We start from the raw sequence: 14,636 nt of genomic DNA on the forward strand, positions 1-14,636 counted from the left end.
TACTATAGAATACTGTAGGAAAAATATAAATTAATACGTACTTTTATTACAAATACATTTGTATTAATTCTCTTAAATTCTTTACAACTAATTTGGAAATACTTAAAAAACGATAGTAATAAAATGATACATAATGATATTATATACAATATAATGTAATAATAATTGCCAGTTATTGTAAATCCTATGTCATTAATATTATTATTTTCACGTATCAATTTAAGCGCCGATAATCGGCGTGCATGAAGCTGAAAGCGAGTCGTAATCTCGGAGACCGGACGACATGAAACCGCAACATTTTTCGTTTTAACGCGCAAATTATCGTCCTCACGAATAATTGCATATTAACATTAGAAAGAGAAAAAAAAGAGAGAAAGGATTAGTCAATACTTGAACGCTGGTAGGTGTCAAATCGTTACCTGCAGGGAATCCACGGAAAGTGCAAACGCACGTCGCGAATTCTCGTATTACGCGATGCGATTGCATAACCGCGGTCGGGATGAAGAGATCGTAGTAAGACAAAGAAAAAAGAAAGAAAAGGAAAACAGAGAGAGAGAGAGAGAGAGAGAGAGAGAGAGAGAGAAAAGAGGTAAAAGAATAAAAGGCGCGGTGGCGAGCTGTGCGATAGCGCGCCGTAATCTATTTCCGGAAAAGTAGGCGGAGACGAGATAGAGAACGATTAACACAGCCGAACGTGGTAACGCGAATTTTATCGCGACGTCACTATCTCGCGGTTACGTCTTCGACAACAATGTATTCCTCCGTTTAGACAGGGTGTAAACATCGCGTACTTTCACCCTGACTGAGGACGCTGGAGGCTGGAAAGAAAGAGGAACACCGCGTTTTTCAACAAAGTCGCGGAACGATTGAAAATTGAAAAACTATGGCGAATTCCGAATTTCGGCGCACTAATAACGAACGTTCGATTGTTACATGATGAAAGATTTTTCAGTGGAAATTAATTTACTGTGAAAACTATTTAGCTAATGTAATAACGATTTTTTTTCTACGAATTTTTGATATGTTAATCCTCGTTGGCTATGTAGAATTTTGCATCTTCCATTAACAACCTGAATCTTTGAGCTTCACAGCGGATTTTTATATTATTTTGGACTATATAAAAATCTAAAAAAATTCTTGCATTATACTTGTGAGAGCCTTGACAATTTTACTATTGTAAAAATCAAATTATATTTATTTATTTTTTTAGATTTAAATTTATTTTCACAATCAAAAGACCGTTTCGACAATTTTCATACTGACTGTACTTTCAAAATCCCATTTTGACCGGCGGAGGATTAAATAGATTTAACTAAAAACATAAAAGAGAATCAAAAATTTTCTCTATATAAAAAAATTAATATATTGAAATCTAATAACATAGCAATTCAATCTTAATTCTACTGAAATTTTCAACTTTATTTGACAACAAACTTTTCATACTAATCTATTACTTAAAAAAATTAAATAAGAACAAAATGAAATTCAGAATCGATCACTCAAGTGATCAATAACAAGGTAAAAAGGAGATAATTTTAATCATATTCAATTCTATCGACAACATTGATTGCAGTTGATGATCGTTCCCGACATTAAAGAACTACAAAAATATACAGTGCATGTGTATAATCTTCCGTATGATTTTCTTATACAATCAAAGTTGAAGATAGGAAAAAGATGAATTTTGCCGAGTGTATGTGATCTCTCTTGTTATTACTAGAAATCGTCGAGATGACACGTATCTACGGATGACTGGCATTTCGGCGTTGCTTCCTTTCTCGCTGATCAACGTGTCTCACCGTCAAAATTATCACGGCACGTAACAAAAGTACAAACACATGTGAAATCATTGAAAGAGTGCGTGCCGCGAGACTGTTGCCTTAATTAACCGTTGTATGATTATTATAATTGTCCACTTGATCACGCTCGAGAGAAACCAAATTTTTGATAAGCGCCGAGAGAGAGTCGTTTCGTAAAAGCTGTGCAAAGAGACTGCAATCGTTTGTATAAACTAATTAATAAAGAAATGATAAGTCGAAGTGATAAGTCAAAGTATCTGACGCAAAAAAAGCAGAGTATATCATCGATCGCGATGATAAGTTACATCTCTTTCAACTATCATCAGAAATTATCCAAACATTAAAATAATTGATTAATGATTACACGCGATGAGTAAGATGTACGAGAGATCAAATATCGTTCATCAATTCAAATTAATACCCGTTTCCATCACAAGTAAATTATAATTTCAATCTCGGACTGGAAAAGTTTCATTGTATTAATTGGAATTCTGATAGATTCAATCAGAAAAGTACAAACTCGGGATAACCCGAGAAATTCAATTACGATAACTATTACATAGAATTCTTATTTATATGATCAGAATGTTTCGTTTGTACTCTTTTTGTTCAATTAGAATATTTTTCTCAGAGTGGTTCCACTTATTCCTCATCTTTTTGTAGTTTTAACCAATAAGAATAAGAAAAAGATGAAGAGTAAATTGAACCGAGATTTAAAGTTAATCTACATTGACAGAAACAGGCATTAATTAATTAGTGGAAACGAGCATAAGCGAGACTTGGCACGACTCTTCAATTGCAATTTTAACTACTGCAACCAAAGTCTCAAGGACTCAAGGTTGAGCTTTCTTTCTTTCCGACGTAACCATGCTCGGGGTCACGCATACCTTCGATCGCGGAGCTCGTTAATTGCATAAACCTTGGACAGCGACTTGCTTAGTGCCGATCGGACCGAAGATTCACTTCGACGATTCACGGCAGAGCAGTGCCGTGTCGTTTTCCGTCTATGATTTTTACGCGCAATTCGCCGCATTTATGTAAGAGTATCGTGTGAGGTACAGAGTGTCCCGTATCTAGCAATACAGTGTCGAGAAAAAAAAATTTTTCTCGTGTTTTTTTTTTTTTTTTTTTTTAGACAAATGGAAAAACAAAGTTATATATTATCAATTATATGCGAAATATTCAGCTCATCTTATATAAGATAAAAAAATCTATCGCTAAAAAAAATCGCAACTTTGTGACTACAAAAATATTTTTAGATACGTATTAAATATTGCATTGAATTAATATATAAAGCTTCTGTAATGTTTATATCGTGTTATAAAATAACTTATACGTCAACATAAAGTGTAATATATGAAACGCACGTGTATCATATATTACACTTTATGTAATGCATGACGAAGAAAGTATACAATTTTTATGTTGTATCTTAATAGCAGATTGATATGTGCTTCGCACATAACATTTGCAACCGTAATAAATCTCATAAGATAATTCACTCGAGATATCATCAATTGTAATAAATCAATTTTGTTTCGATGCATCTTCGATTAATAATAATAATTAGTATTGTTTCGAGATGCTATTTATTTAATGTAACTAACAGAATGGCAATGCACAAGTGACATATAATAATATAATAATGCACAACAGCCTCGAACGACTTCATTATGCATGGAAAGTGTTTCTTATGATTCATAATCGATAATTTATACTAGCTACTTGTCAATTATTTCTATTCAGTGCAATTTTTTGCAAATTTATCAATCTGGACTTCGTGCAAATTAAAAAATGGCCCTCGTGAAAAAAATTAAATATTGAATATTAAAATAAATCAGAGAAAGCAGTTATTAGTATCTTAATACAAGAATTCCAAGGAGATCAAAGAAAGATGGAAAATTATTATAGTTAAGTTCTAAGTTCAAGCGTTCTTTTATCAGATCCTGTTTGATGAATAAATCATTATCGATGAAAATATGAATAAATGCATACGTGCATAAATAATAGATAAAATACAAATCGCTCGTCTAGTATTTGCAAATTAAAAAAGTTATCAAAAAATATAATATATTAACTAAACCTATTGATATCTTAATGCAGAAATCCCAAGGAGATTAAAGAAAGACAGGAAATTATTACATAATTTTAAATTTAATTGCTCATAAATATATCCTGCCTTATGATCTTGTCTTAATAATAATACCAATATACGTATATATTAATATTGTATGCATAAATAATAGCTAGATAAAGCACAGATTGCTCGTCTACCATTTTAATACCGTCTACCAAGAAAAATATCTTGGAAATGAATACTTTAAGAGAGTATTACGACAATCGGATCTGCAGACCAAGCATAGCCTAGGTGACGTCGAAAATAGATTCGAAGTCATTGGGCGCGTTCAAGTTGACAAAGCGGCAAGCCTGCTCACCGAGCAAATGAGTTGTTACTTACAGATCCAATCATATTCAATCGCTCGATAGTAAGCGACATACCTAGCCACTTTGCCGTCTTGAACTCGTCTATTGATGTGGAATCACATCCGCGGTGCTAGACGTGAACGTTGTACCCTCCTGATTTATGCACTTGACAAACATTTGTCTTTTCAGTTCATATTTCCGGGCAAATATTGCCTATACTACGCACAATACGAGCGCTTAACTTGATTGCTTTTCATCATCTTTTTTCCTTCACACCCTGTCAACGAGTTCAAGCGAAAATTATGATGCAAAAAAATTGCGGAATTAATGCATTCCACGAAATCCAGAGGCGTTACTTCTACTTTTATACTAGGAGAGCCTTTTCCATTACGCGCGCGCCACTTTAATATCACTCCGTCAGAAATTAACCGGCTGCAACGTCCTCGGTCGCGCATCACGAGCATGCACAACGCATTAACGCAACGTGTAACGAAGTTGCTGCGATAAGGTGTAGCACGTACGAGACCAGGGCAAGGCCGAGACGACACGGTTTCGCGAAGAATCGACGTGTTTCGCGAATTTCGCAGAAATACTACGGGCTGACTAGGGATAACATCGTTAATTGTGAAATTTAGCAACGCAACGGTCGAAGAAAAACGTGAATGACATGAGGGTGATAAGTCCACGAATAACCCGCGGCTACTTTTTGTCAAGATAACTTGCCATTATGAATGAACTAATGTTCGTGATGGCAGCGAAATAAATAATCCGTGGGAGATACGGCCTTTGCCATTTCTTCTAAAGTTGCACAACAAGGTTGCAGCCACGCATCTTTGATTCTAGAACCTAGAGGAAACATGTTATGAAGGCCCATCAGTGAATTGACGATAATTATCCATGTAAAAAGTTGTCGTTGCCTTCGGAGTAAGCCTCCGAATTGCCACACTCCGAGACGCCGAAGATCAATTGATGATTACGTAAATCGCTTCTCTGTATCGTTTTGGCTCGTATATTTCGGATTTAGTAAATTTTTTTACATATTAAAACTTGATTGATGACAACTTTGATATAAGAGAATATCGCTACGCATTAAAAGCTGATTCTGACTGTCTGCTACGCACTGAGAACAACAAATTATTTAACTAAATTAATTCACTACGTCTTTATTTCTTTTAATGAAAAATGTATGTAATTAAGTCAAACATATTAAATTTTAATGTGTGACGAGAAAAAAAATTATTGACTTCATCCTTAATTTAAAATTAAAATTTATTAACTTATTATTATAATGATTGTGATTATTCTAGACTTTGTAAGATGAGTTAGATTTCTACGTTTAGCACATATTTTTCCAACAATTTCTTTAATTTCAGCTTGAGCTCTTATAACCATTTAGCTTTGAAACTTATTGGACAAGGTTAACTAATATTGAGATATAGCTCGTTTGCTCCATGACGACCACATTCAGGAAATTTGGAGATATTGATTTGCGATGCAAATTTCAAATTACGTTAAGTTTAACGTTAAGTTTAAAAAGTATAGAGTGAAGAGATGACTCAATTGAGTTGAAACATTTTAATTTTTGTATTAATTTGTTATTAAAATTATCACGTAAGTTTATAATCAGCGTTGACTCCTCTAGCCTACATTTATATTTATTACTTTTATATTATATTTGAGCTTAACATATACATTCTCCAACAACAAAAAATAAAGACAATTAAATTAATTTAGGCAAATAAATAATTAATTGAGTCAAATAAGCAATTTTTTCTCAGTATAACTTACAATGCCGTCCATTAAATCAAATACACATGTAGATATACATAAAATACCATTAAGTCTATTGCTGACCTAAATGGAGTAAGTTTTGGAATGAATTTTAATTTGCAGAATCTGATTTGAATTCAAACGTCTAGCGGAATATGACTTCATGGGGACGTGAGTATTAATTGCTCCCGTGGATTGACCTTTCAAGAATGCTCCAATTTCCTCTAATAACATCTCGCTGTAAAAATTACGTAGAAGATACGTAGAAAAGACAAAGCTCTTTTAAAGCAATTAGCCTAGATGATCAAAGTAAATTTATTTTAATTTCAAGATGAATACTATTGAATGAATAATATGAATATATGAATAATATTCGTCGCGCATACCGTTATACAAAAATATACATAACGGATAAAAAAAAATCGCGCGGATTGCGTACGTCCAATTTGTGTTTACATAGCGTATCGTAACACCCGCTATTGTTGCGAACATCATAATTGTAGGGAATCGCCATAACTCGATAATGTCAGCTGAATAATTCCGCCGATGCGGAATAGATTAACCGGCATTTTAATCTTCCGTTATATAATTCATTCGTTAAGTTCACTTGTACTCTCGCCACTCGATGAAACGATCGTCACGATACCATGGAGAGATCAGTGAAACGGTCACCACGCTTATTTACAATGAAAACGTATCATTATATTATATCGGTTGCGTTATACAGAGCGGCCGCGAATTTGTCTATTGAACTCGAGAGAGAGAGAGAGAGAGAGAGAGAGAGAGAGAGAGAGAGAGAGAGAGAGAGAAAGGAGTCCTGGATATTTCATAATTTTTACAAAGTTCACCTCAAATAAGTTAAAAATAAATTTCTCTTCCCCTTCAAAAAAGAGAGAATACTCGTAGATTTGAGAACACATCCTGCGGATATTGCATCGGATTATCTCACTAGCACAGATAACGAACGGATCACGAAAGGTCGATGATATAATCGAGACGAGAAAGCAGATCCTGGATCTCGACAAGTCGACCTTCGAAAATTTTATTTCCACGTATTTTTACATAGCAACCTAGAGAATGAAGGATTCTCGTTGCTGAAGGCAAATCGAATCTAAATTAGCAAGGACAATCAATTCTTTTTCGTCTACAAATCGGCGATCGATAGCGCCGGGAACGATCAGTGATCAACGAGCAGCAGCCGCGCCAGCAACAGAGCTGCAGCGAGCAGGGAAAGTGCATAGCTGCATGAAGTTGTAACTTGCCGAGAGTCGCTGTAACGCATTAATGGCTGCGCGTGGAAAGAAAGAGAAAGAGAGAGAAAGAAACGGAGGGAGAGCAGGGAGAGAATCCCCTTATATAAGCGCCATATTAAAGTCCTTCCTCAACATCGTTGATGTACTGCCGCGAACGAAAATGATCGAAGCCTGTTATCAACAGTCTTTCGAGAACCTCACCGAATAAAATCCTATATCGGTTCTATTATGTCCCGATGCACAAGACATCGTAGCAGAGAAATCGCGGGATAATTCCTACGAATTTCGTGGAATTGCGATTCAACTACTCAATAAATCTTACCGAAATTTCTTACAACGAGAGGAAAATGTACTAAATTTTAAATGTTTTTATTTTTAAATTAATAAATGTTTGTTTGAACAATACTAGTTATTTAGTAAATGTAAACATACATTTATTTGGTACAAGAATCATTCGATTTAACTATTATTATTTAGCAAATATTTATTTTCCGTAAATAAATGTTACAAGATAAATGTCCTAGTAACATGTACCTCTACATATGCCTGGATATTTACACAAAACTTTATATATATATCTATTTGTTTATATTTTAATTAATTTCAAATGCTTTTTAAAATAATTCTCTTTAAATACAATTAAATCATAATATTGTAACAAAAAAAGCATTTAAGATCAATAATAATGAATCTTGTGTGTAAGTATCCAAATATAGGTACATGTACGGTTACTGGGACTTTTACCTTATTAGTACTATAATTCAAGCAATTATTTATTAAAATTTAGTATATTTTTCTCTCAATATACCGTAGTACACCGATATCGATTAAAATTCGCTTATCTCAAGATTAACGCCTTCAAGCGTGACGATTTTTCCGTGAAGGCGTGAACGATACGGTCGCCAGATTGGTAAACATTCAACGACACGAGTAGCTTCATGCGTAATGAGAGCGTGGTAAAGTATAACTGATACGGCCGTCGACTCGCGAACGCGCGCGACATGAGAGAACGGACGTTCCGGCAATTCGGCCTTGGCAGGTGGATAATATACACCGCTAAGCCACGCGACTTTCATTTATTAATGAAACCGACGCGACGTTAATGACGATCCAGCGAGTCAGCGAGGCATGAGATCGCGGATTCCGCTAAATAGGAAAAATATGGGTACATCCGCGCGTGAGATCGCACGCGGCGAGGCACGCTCAAAAATTCGGGAGAAAGCAGGACTCGTTTCGATCTCTGTCAGAAAATTTGTCGGGGGGGCCGTGTCGCAACGCGGCACGTTTCACGTAATAGGCAGATAGGTTGACGTGTCAGCCGCCACGAGCCGCGCCGAATAGATCCGCGTGTACGCGGCGATTCAGTCACCATTGACGCGAATAGATTCGCGAGCGGCGAAGATTGCACTTGTCGATCATCATCGACGACAGTAAAGTGGAGCGATCGATCCGGGAACCGCCTCGACTTAGAGATCGCGTCAATCGCGATCGCGTTCTCCGTGACGCCCAACACGCTTGTTCATATTCTATAAAAAGTACGTAGCACGCGTTCTTTTTGCATCTCTCGCGCGTGGATTATACAACAGCTTTTACTGATTGCGTTACTGTATACAGTAACCGGCACACCGGTCGGCTACTTCGCTCACTAGACTTTACGCACGATTCCATAAGAAACGTATATTGCATATTACCACGACGATAAAATAATGTTAATTGACCGTATGACTCGCGATCCGATTTGTATCTTGCCTGAAAGTTGTCTGCAATTAATCTAAAACAGCTTGCATAGCTTTCTAATACTCTATTAATTTAATAAGCGTATAATTAAAAAAAAAAGTCAACTTCCTTCGTAGGTGAAAATTTAAATTTATATGCGCGACAGAAAAATTCTAAGAGTGTACTACATACAGGCTCCTTAAAATTCCTATAATAAGGTAACTGCACCAAATATGACCTACTTGCTGTTTATAAAAAATTACATAGATAGTTAAATTTTCATTGCATTCATGTAGATATTAAATATCTCATATTTTCAATAAATATTCAGAGATGTTTTATAAGTCTGACTCATCAGAGTCAGTTTTCAATGCTGTAAAAATCGCAATTCTTAATAGGCCATATTGGATAAAGTTACTTTACATCACACACACATACACACGCGCGCGCGCGCGCGCGCGCGCACACGCACACACACGCACGCACGCACGCACACACGCACACACGCACACACACACACACACACACATATATATATAATTAGGATGGAAATTAGATGAATAGTAAATTGAAAATTAAAATTAAAGATCCGAGAATTAGATACTAATTTATCAATAGTACATCAATTCTGTTTTACCAGTAATTACGGGTAATTATCAGTAATTACGAAGTAATTTTTTATGCTCTTGTTTTTGCCTTTGGAATTAACATTAATTATTTGTAATAATAAATTAAAAGTGTCACGTGATATCGATTTACCAAGTTCCTCGCATTTTGAAAGTTAGAACAATGTATTAAAATTAGATTATGTATTAATACATAAACATAATGTATAAATTAGAATTAAAGAAATATGTAGAAATATTTGATTATGTTTAATAGATTACATCAGTTAGTTCAACCAATTTGATATCCCATGAAAGTGAACGAGTTATTTGGCGAAAATGTAACAAAAATCGAAATAAGTAAATCCAACAAAAAGTCAATTAAAATATTTATGTTGAATACTTAAACAATTAATAAATTAATATATAATATTAATATATATATTAATATAATTAATATATACATACATTGAATATATGCATATTATAACACAATTAAGTAGGTACAGACATATCGAAATCGATCGTGTAATACGATTTGTCGATAAAATGAATTTCTTGAAGCACAAGAACAAACACTAATTACTTAGGTAGAGGTTACACAATTGTCGATATATAGCTAATCATAAATAAAATCCTTGAAAAAACTATTTCACGCTCGCGGAAGCTAAAAGAAAATTACACATCGTTCTCCACTGTAAGGCAAATACCTACCGATATGTACATTCCATTGAACAAGGTTTTCTCGCTGACTATGCCTTATTTATGTGTTTTTTGTGTCTGCAAAATATTTCGCGATGATGATGTTTTATTCCTCGTAGCACGCATAAATTAAACAAAATATGCTAAAAATAAATAATCATAAATCTTTTTTTCCCTTTACTCTCAACTTCTTCAGACCCTGTATACACATTAATGTACACCAAATTTGAAAACATTATATTGAAATTATTTAATCTTATTGATGTCATCTGAGATTAAATGTACATTGTAATGTATATTGAAAATAATGTATGTTGAAAAATAGTCAAAATTTTGAAAAAATTAATTGTTTAGTGTAAATTATTAAAGTGCCCTTGAATTGAATTAAAAAATTCTTTTTTAACATGGTTCCAATAAAATCAGATCTGAAGGAATTAAAGAATTCGACGCTGAAAATTAAATCTCATAATTTTCGCCAGAAAAGAAGAAACGTAAAATCATCATAGGAACATTTTTTATCGCAAATAATATATGTTATTGAGATTGAAAATTGCTAACCTATGAAATTAATTGTGTTTCGAACAACAACAAATCGTAATATTAGACAACGGCGCGTCATTAGAATTTAATAATACGTACAGACGCAATTACCATGTCATAATATATCGTATAATTAATTATTATTCGAACAAGTCTTCACGCGATTTCATATTTTTTTCATAGATTTAATGACATCTGTACAGTGAAAAAATTAGAACAAGGTAAAACAACATTGTATTCATAATGTTATCCTAGACAATCTATTTCATCATTGAACGAGCCACTTACAGCAGTAAATTAATGTTTTCTGAATCGTGTTAATTTCTTCAGTTACATATAAGCGATAATATTTAGATAATGATAAATTAAATAATAAAAAAAATTCAACTCGCTGAGAAATGAACGAATCTCATAATTCTTGTCAAAAAGGGAGGAGCGCAGGAAAAAATTTCCTTTTTTTAGTGCGAACACAGTGCGTCATGAGGAATAATGCTGGAATTTCGATCATGGATGGCATCCTATTCGAGACATAGCGTGTTACGTGTCACTTATCGTGCGATAATTAATCTTACCACACTATTGTACGTTGCGTCATGTTATATAATATAAATTGCGCGCGATGTACATACAGCGGTGACGGGGTTTTGTTGTGAAAGCTGTATTTACCTTATTTCGGAATAGTATCATTTAAAGCCGAAAACAAAGAAGACGTAATCTGATCAATGGACTCGGTAATATGATTCAATCACGTTTTTATTAATACGTAGTATGTACGTTTCTTACAACAAGAGAGTAAAAAAGTGTAAGAGAGAAACGAAAAAGAAGAGGCAGAGAAAGAGAGCAGGAAAAAATTCAAACTTTCGTAGCTTAAATCGATGGCTATATTGCTCGAAAATGGCTTTTGCTGAAATATCTAAAAATTTAGGTATTATGTACAAATCTGAAAATAATTTTGTTGGACTAATATAGTTATGTAAGAAATTCAAGCATTATTAATGCAAAGAATTTGATATTCTGGTAAATCCAGTGTGAATATCTTGCATACATAATTAATTCTGATAGTCCAACACAATTATTTTTAGATAATATACAGCTATATATTTAAATACTTTGGCAACGGTTTTTTCTTTTTCGTTTAAAATTATCAACAATTAAAAGGTATACTTATCATCGTGGCGTAAAAGAAAGAGATAAAGAAGCAGATATGCGAATAATTAGGGAGTACTTTAACGAGCGTTTAAAAACATATTTGTTTCGCGCTAAAGCGCGTAAAAAAGCTAAGGAGAGTCATTGACTTTCCAGTTTTCCGATTACGGATAGATCGCCGGGTGGTGATCGTAATAATCATACGGAATCCCCCGCTGACGCATTTGCGGCGTCGAACTGTTGACTTGTTGTGTACAAGCGATCCATCTATCTTGCTAATCGCACAGCGAAGTGAACGCATGCAGAGACGCGGCTCGCATCGAGAAGCATTAATTCAAGGCTTCCTTCAATACATAAGGATGGTTTAACGATTATAAATACGTTCATTAAATGCTCCCACGAGTCTATCGCGAACGAGTGGAACGTGAATCGAACTTAAATCGCACACTCGTGATTCATAAGAGACGAGGTGCGGTAAGAAGAAAGGAAGGAAGTAAGTAAGGAAGGAAAAAAGGAAGGAAGATATACTATATTTTGTATGGTTCTTGAACAATGCCCGAGTGATTGATCGATGGTCAATAGAAAATAATTGAAACGTTCAGTCGTGCGTTAGTCAGCCACTCTGCTCGAAACTATTTCGATATTTCCATTCAATTTACGATCTCGCAAGCATTGAAATCCAATTTTATAGAATTTTTTTATTAACTATATCAATAACGAAGACATATAGATCAATACAATTGCAACGGGTTCGTATCTCGATTTAGAGACAAATAATATTTTCTCGATATCTATATCATCAAAAATTGAACACACCGATATTGCATTAACTCTTGATGTCCAATTTCATCAACAAAGAAAATAATGTCTTCATAGAAAAGCCTATGCACTTTTCTTTCCTATGGTATGACTTAATATAAAAAACACAATTAGTTTTATAAATAGTTATATTATTTCATTATTATTATGATATAATTTATCTCTAATATTAACTGTTTAGCACTAATACTTCTTCGTCAATGTAATGATATAATAATATATAAAATCATATTACAATAATTTTATATACATCTATCTTAATTATATTATCATTTTCATAAAACCATTTAAATCATTAATTTTATTATTATTGTCATTAGATGTTGATGAAATTGGATTAACATCAAGGGATTAATATTAGTCGATAGTATCGAGAAAAAAATCTCACTATACTTACTAATTATCGCACGTTGATTGCGTCTCAATTAATCGACGTTCGTCCAAAAATAACACACACTACAATTGTGACACTCCGACGAAAGCGAAAGTGATCTTCTTCCCTTCTTCTTTTTTTTTCTTTCTCTCTTCTATCTCGATCGATCGTCGCTCTTGATCGTTCTCTGAACTTTCGTTTTACCGAAAGGGATCAGCACGATGGTGATGATCGGCGATAATTCTACGCGAAAAATCGCAGATCTGCGCTACTTCGGCCTTCTCCGCGCGGGCGTTAGATTTCCTTTTCGACGAGGTTTCAGGAGACAATGATAAAAAAAAAAAGAAATTGGGAAAAAAAAAGGAAAGAAAAGAAAGGAAAATAAGAGCGTTATCGACCGTGTCGATATCGAAGCGACGAATGCACCACCGTCGTGCCAACTCGCGAACTGGTGGACGTAACGCCGATGCATAGCTTTTAACCGATTCGCCATATTGGTCCCTTCTCCTGCCTCTCTTTCTCTCTCTCTCTCTCTCTCTCTCTCCTCTCTCTCTCTCTCTCTCTCTCTCTCTCCTTCTGTTTCCCTCCTTCCCGCTCGCGTTCTCCGGATCTCGTCGTGCACGTCGAGATTATGGTTCACCTGCATACGACTCCTGACGTTACCGCGGCGTTCGCCACATGACGTCAGCGCGACGACCAGACGATGATACTTAAAAGGCGGAGTCGGACTAAGAAGTGCGAACGAACGCAAACGAACGCAGTCAATTCGACGTGCTGTGAGCACGAACGAGCCTAAATTCGTGTCGAAACGAACACGTCCCATCTCTTGCAGTTGCTACAAATTCTCACTCTAAAATTCCATAAATTTTTCTTGACTTCTGGACAAAATTTCAAGATTTTTCTTGTTGTTTTTAATAATATTTTGATTTTTTTTTTACTTTCTTGATTTGCAAACCGTCGAATATTTTATTAAGCTAATTTAACTTTAACGATGTAACTTACTATTAATGTATCGACATTGCTTGCATTTAATTGTTAAGTTGACAGTATTCCAAAAAACTGCGTAGATATGATACAAATATTAAACTTTTTTAAAGCCAAGAATTTTAATTTTCCAGATAATTTTGCAAAATTACCTGACTTTTTTCTGATTTCTCTGATCGTTGTCTCTGACATTTCCTTAATTAGTTTCGGGATAACTTTGTCTTACAATTAGTACGCCAAAGAGATAACACTTTCTTTCTACATTCATTCACGTTCACTATTTGTGATTATTCGCCTGCACCAGCTCGATCCGAATGCTCAGTCTTAACGCGATGAACCACGGCACCGCGGACGTCCGGAAAGATTATGTCACGTCAGACACTTATCGTCGTGCAAATAATCAGTACGCAATTTTAACACAGCTTCTCGTCATCTCGTCATAGAGTATTCTGTATATAAATATATGTATATATATATATTATATATATATATATTATATATATAT

At 34.5% G+C, this 14,636-nt stretch overlaps 1 protein-coding gene across 4 annotated transcripts in view; it reads right to left on the bottom strand.

Moving 5' to 3' along the window:
• LOC108750052 (elongation of very long chain fatty acids protein AAEL008004-like) overlaps window positions 1-14,636 on the bottom strand; it is a 60,716-nt gene that overhangs the window by 22,860 nt on the left and 23,220 nt on the right. For 3 of the 4 annotated variants that reach the window (XM_018489262.1, XM_018489279.1, XM_018489288.1), the window contains exon 1: window positions 13,172-13,598. The exons of the other annotated variant lie outside the window; for it this stretch is intronic. The gene's annotated coding sequence lies outside the window, so the exon portion shown is untranslated. Of the gene's footprint in view, window positions 1-13,171; window positions 13,599-14,636 lie in introns of those variants that run through there. 4 annotated transcript variants of the gene reach the window in all.

This window comes from Trachymyrmex septentrionalis, unplaced genomic scaffold (assembly GCF_001594115.1).
Source record: "Trachymyrmex septentrionalis isolate Tsep2-gDNA-1 unplaced genomic scaffold, Tsep1.0 scaffold11, whole genome shotgun sequence".
NCBI lineage: Eukaryota > Metazoa > Arthropoda > Insecta > Hymenoptera > Formicidae > Trachymyrmex > Trachymyrmex septentrionalis.